The sequence below is a fragment of the Myotis nattereri genome (genome assembly GCF_964212035.1).
Source record: "Myotis nattereri genome assembly, chromosome: 4".
Lineage (NCBI taxonomy): Eukaryota > Metazoa > Chordata > Mammalia > Chiroptera > Vespertilionidae > Myotis > Myotis nattereri.
The window spans coordinates 73,867,768-73,874,085 of NC_138079.1; positions in this window are offsets into that span (position 1 = coordinate 73,867,768).

Here is a 6,318-nt window from a genome sequence, read left to right on the forward strand (position 1 = left end):
AGTCCGGGTCTGTGACCTCGGCTGCCTTGGGAGTAGACCCCGCCTCGCTGCCAGGTTCCGATGTGATCTCAGAGCCTTTAGCCAAGTTTGGGACGCTCTCCGAACTTGGGGACCCCTAGGTGGTTAACTCGATTACACATGCTGAATGACCTCTCCTTGAGATGATTCAACTGGGGGATGCAACTTTTACAAATTTAAGAATAATATTTAGGAGGATTATGTAATGACATGGGAAATGTAAAAGTCGCAAAGAAATTCTGATCTCAACTCTGAAAATAAAGGAATTTTTTTAAATGGAAAGAAATGCACCAAAACATTTACTGTAGCTATGGTGATAGAGTTGTGGATTTTTGTTTTCCTTATAATTTTCTGGTTTCCCAGATTAAGTATTTTGTAATCAAGTAAGTATTTTTAAATTTTATTGATTGATTGATTTGAGAGAGGGAGAGAGAGACATCGACTTGTTGCACTTATTTATGCATTCAAAGATTGCTTCTTGTATGCGCCCTGACCAGGGGTCGAACATTTATCTTGGTGTATGAGGAGAATGCTATAGTCAACTGAGCTAACCAGCCAGGGCTCAAGTAAGAATTTTATAATCAAGAAAACGTTATTTTAAAACAATGCTTCTTTGCCCTGGCCAGGTGGCTCATTTGGTTGGAACATCCTCCCTCCCATATACCAAAAGGTTGCTGGTTAAATTCCCTGTCGGCTCCCTAGGGGAGACAGCCAATGGACGTTTCTCTCTCCCTCCCTTCCGGTATCTCTAAAAATCAATGAAAATATATCCTTTGGATGAGGATTAAAAAACCCCAATGCATTTTGAATTAGGACTTCAAAAGAATTTTTTATTTTTTTAGAATAATAGCTCCAAAATTAACTACAAATTAGTAATAGTATTCTCTTGGCTTTCTTAGGAGCTGGTGTCATGACTCTCAAGCCAAGATTTTCCTAAGGTAAGCAGATAGGATTCCTATGTGTAACTAAGAGTCGATCTAAAATTACATTGGAACTATTCTATACAAAAGGAGTAACCTCAACGTTTGAGGGGTAGATAGAGAACACTTCTGAATTATTTTGATAATTCAATCTAGTGAAGGATCTAAGGTCTATCTTCATCACCTCAAACCCCAACAAAGGAAGGGTCCCCCCCTTTTGTAGCAAAGGTGTCTGAGCACTTATCCCTCTGAGCGACTATATGTATTTACCTTTTTCATTATTGTAATTGGTTTTGTCTGTCTCCTATGAGAGTTCAATAATAGCTCCAAGAGCAGGGAGCACACCTGTGTTTATTCCTCTTGATGGCTGAGATTTAGTAAAATGCCTGATATATAGTGATTTCTAGATAAGTGTTTGTTGAATGAATGTAAATGTCTAACTAACTTAATGTGTTTTAATTGGGAAGATTAATAAAAAAAATAAATGAAAATGCACAAAATATAAATGTACATACCAGTGAGTTATCACAAATACAAAGTAGAACCCCACTTAAGAAATGAAATATTTGTCAGCTCTTTAGAAACTTCTCTTGTACCCCCTCCCAATTACTAACACTTTCTTCTCCCAGAATTAACCACAATCGTGACTTATTACACTATGGTTTAGTTTTAACTTTATATGAATGGAATCGTTTGCTCAAATTTATGTTTGTGAAATTCAGTTTAGTGTGTGTTATTTGTTTGTGTGTGTGTGTGTGTGTGTGTGTGTGTGTTGTTGTTTTTTTTGATAACTCTTTTGGTGCATCAATTTTCCCCCATATGAATATCCAGTTGTCCCAGCACAAGCTTCTTTCCTCACTGCTCTGTAATGCTACTTCTTTTGTGGAACAAGTGTCCATACATGTATGGGTCTGTGGGCCCTCTATTTTGTATCACTGACTCAGTTGTCTATCTGTGCCAATACCACATTGTCTTAATGAAATAGCTTTATAATAACTCTTTATATTTATTTATTTATTTATTTAAGTATATTTTTATTTATTTCAGAGAGGAAGGGAGAGGGAGAGAGAGATAGAAACATCAATGATGAGAGAGAACCACTGATTGGCTGCTCTTGAACACCCGGGGATTGAGCCCACAATCCTGGCAGTTGCCCTTGACCAAAACTAACCCAGGACCTTTCAGTCTGCAGGCTGATGCTCTAACTGAGCCAAACCGGCTAGGGCATATAATAACTCTTTATATTTAATGACACAGGTCCTCTCACTTTGTTCAACAGGTTGTTGGCTGTTCTTGACTTCCTGTACAAACTTAAGAATCAGCTTGTTACTTTCCATAAACTGAGATTTTGATTTTGAGTGCATTATATCTATAGATTATTTTTGAAAGATAGTGTATTTGTGATATTGATTGAGTCTTCCAATTTATGAACATGAAATATTCCTCCATTTACTTGGGTCTTCTTTAATTTCTCAAAAATTTTATAGTTGCCTACCTAGAGGTCTTGCACATATTTCATTAGATTGATTTCAAGGTGTTTGTTTTTTATGCTTTTATAAATTATTCTTTTTTTAAACATTTATTTTACTGTCTGTTGCTATTATAGTAAAATTAATTTTATATTTAATCTTGAATAGATAAACTTTGTTAAAATCTTATTCTAAGGATTTATCTGTTCATTATTTAGGATGTTCTGCATAGCCAACTATATCTTCCATGAGTTCTATTTCTTCCTTTCTAATCTTTATATCTTTTATTTCTTTTGCTTGTCTTATTGCATTGGTTAGGACCGTTAGTACAAAAGGAAGTGACAATAGTGGGAGTCGTTGTTTTGTGGATTAAATTTTGTCCCCCCCAAAAATATATTGAAGTTCTAAGCCTCAAGATCTGTGAATGTGGCCCTATTTGGTAGGAAGTGTACAAGAAAAATGTTGAAGCTACATACAATAACATTTGCTGCATCTAAATCAGTGGCCTGAGAGTATGGCATGGGAGACAGCTCGCTGAGAAAGATTCCAGAAGGGAAATCTAACCTTGAGTTCCTACAAGGGACATAGTACCTTGCATACAATATTCTCTTTACACCCGTGTGGTAGGTATTGTTAGAAACAGGTAAAACTGAGGAGTGAAAATTCATCTGAAATTTTAACATACATGCTTCTATGAAATTCAAGTACGATGGAAATTTTACAAACAGTTAACAAAATGAGTGGTCAAAATAGTTAATTTAGGGGATGTGGAAGCATAGGTAGATTTGAGTATGGTAATTGGGAAGTGATGAGAAATGGCAAGTAAGTGAATGATTCTTGTACAGTGAAATAGGAGATTGCTTAAACATTGATTATATTCCAAAAATTAGGGAAAATCTATTTATGCAAGGGAGACTGGCTCTACAAACCCCTGATGCTTCCTACTTCACACTGCATCAATCCGAGTGTGGATGTGTCTACCTTAACAGGTCAGGCAACTTAAAAAAAAAAAAATTCTTTGGAGACAATATGTTATTAATTTTATCTGTATTTTCATGTTCTCTCCTTGTCACTGTTATTTACTATTCACCAACACTGCCAAGTTTTAAACAGTCTTGGTGTAAATGTTTGTTTCTAAGCCTTTGCTGATAGATGTGTTTTATCTAACAGTTATGGACTCCATCGACATGCAGCACTAAAACACAAAAAGAAACTAAAGAGATTTATCAGCATATGAAATGCCCTCACCAGAGACAGTTGAAATAATAAATCCAAAGTCGAACATTTGTGAAGTTACTAGGAGCATGTTTATCTACTTCAAATCATGTTTTGTGGGACTGAATCATGTCATATATTATGCTTAATTTAAAAGAATCATGTCATATATTATGCTTAATTTAAAAGGTGAAATGCAAATTGATTCTCACTTATTGGTAAGGACTTCTCATTGTGTTTAAGGAAACCCTACTCCTGTAAAAGAGAAACATTCCACTTTAAATACTTCTCTGACATTTGCATTCTTGGTTACAGAAATTGCCTGAAAGATTTTTTTTTTTTTAAATTGGGAATTTGGGAAATTTCAAATTGTTAGTATTTTTAAGTGACATTAAAAGACTTCCAGCATTACTGATTTTACAAAAACATCCAATTCTGAGTCCAGTTGCTGGTAGTCTAGAGGGCAATTTTTTCTTGGCTGCAACTTGAGATATAATTAGCATCCTCACAAATAAACAACCCCCTCCCCCCCAAAAAAAGTTGGCCAAGTCGACTGGTGGCATCTATCTCCTCATTAAAACATCAGCTTGACAAAGTGCATGTGTGACTCTGTTTCAGAAAGTTCCGGGTCTTTTAAACATTGGCATTCTTATCATTTTGTGCGTTGGGTGCTGGCCACGGGCTAACAGTGTCTGTGTGGATTTCTCCTTGAATATCTTTTCTCCATCAACTGATAAGCCAGTCGCTCCTAGGAATTCTGGTCACAGCACTGCTTAGGAAAGAAAGCCGATAGCACATATGTGAAATTGTTACAGAAAACATTCCTTCTTTTCTTGTGTTTTTTTTGTTTGTTTGCTCGTATTTGGTTGTTTGCTTGCTTGCTTGCTTGTTTTTCCTCTGTAAAGCTAAGTCTAAAGGCCACTGAGCTTTCAGGTTGAGATTGTTGGGGCACTAGAGTGGCAGATTAACATAGAAAAGACACTGCTATTATAAATATAACCTGCATTCACTGTCATGGGGCTATAAAATTAAAGTCAAATGTAAGGTAAACTGCAAGCCACTGCTTTCATGTCAACCTGTACAAACAAGCTATTGCATTATTTTAGGAGGGAAAACCAAATTCTTAATTGTTTCTTAAACATGTAGTTCCAAGTATGGGCCTATTATGACAAATAGTTTTTAGCAAATTAATTTTTCCTGTATGTATTTATTTTAGTAAAAAGGTTAAAATTCAGGAAAATAAGAGGGGAAAAAATTTCAAAGTCCTCATTCCCCACAGTAAATGCCGCTAATATTTTGGTGTTTTTCCTTTCAGCCGTTTGGTTATTCTGCTCATCTAACTTTGTATTTTATTTTTTTCATTGAATTCAATTAACAGAATGCTCTTTTATGATGATATGTAAGTTATGAATTTAAGACATATTTTTGGAAGATGTAAGATGAGTTATAGAAATGAAAAAGCATTAAACCTGTCTCTCCTGTAGCAACAACAAAATTGTTCAAAAGAGAAGATTTTCAAAACTTGTAAATCCCAAACAGTAGTTTTCAAATGTAACAACCAAACACTGAATTTGCAAAGGTAGCAGGGAGAAGGAAAAGAATCCCAGCCAGGCGGGGCGGGGCCTGGAGACTCACTGGGGTCTCAGGCTGCACTCTGAGTCCCGGGCCTGTTTTCAGGGCCACACCAGCGCCTGGCTCACCTGGGCACACCTCCTCTGTGCTGCTACTGCCAGGCCCCAGGAATGTGGCAGAGGGCTGGGCAGAAACGCCTGGCCCATCGCCCCTGCCTCTAGAATCTGTTGATATCAGCATAGCAAGGGCTTTAATCCAGCCTCTCACTAACAGATAAGAATGCTGAGACCTAGAGAAGTGAAATAACTCCACAGATTGGGGGGGGGAGGGGGCAGTGGCAGAGGGGGGTGGGGGCACTGGCTATGTCACCAGCAGCAATCCCTCCCCCAGCATCACAGCTGGTCCGTGCCCCAGGCTGCCAGCAAAGGACTGCCCAGCAGTGCTGGCCACACTTGGCCCGTTTTCAAGCATAAGCCCAGATGGAAGTTTTTAAATAGGGGAGAAGGGGGATTTTCCCCTCTCTTTCTACCGAGGGCACATCATAGGATGATTTGAATGATTCTGAAAAGCCTCTAAGCCTAAGGTTTCCACTCAATGAGGAGCATGCCAGAGAAACTTGAAAACTATGTTTTCAATAACAGGACCCAGTAAAAATCCTATAAGGCTTGATGTGAATCTTGGAATTCTAGACTCTTGTGGTTTGAAGGGGCTTTCTAAAGGTGATATTTTGTCATAAGTGGATAACTTTTAAGCTACCGTTGAAAAATACCAAGGAGGTTATTAATTCCATCAAGAGGTTACTAAAATGACTGCCTTAAGCCGTAGTTATTGAAAAAATACTTTTCTGAACTAAAAAAACACACAACAAAAGTGGGAAATTATTAGTCATTATGATGGTTGTGTTTGCCTTGTTAAGAAGATGGGTATTGAGTGTGGATTTTCTATATAATCTCTGAATGCTTAATTATATCAGTCCTGAATTTACCCGTGTATGATAAATTGTTTCATGACCACAACCCCCTCCCTCCATCCCAGTGTGCACTCTCTTTTGTAAAGTGACTTTGCCCTTCATTTTATCCAGAGGTGGTGCTCATTTCTTCACCTTTTGAGTTTGGGCTGGCCTT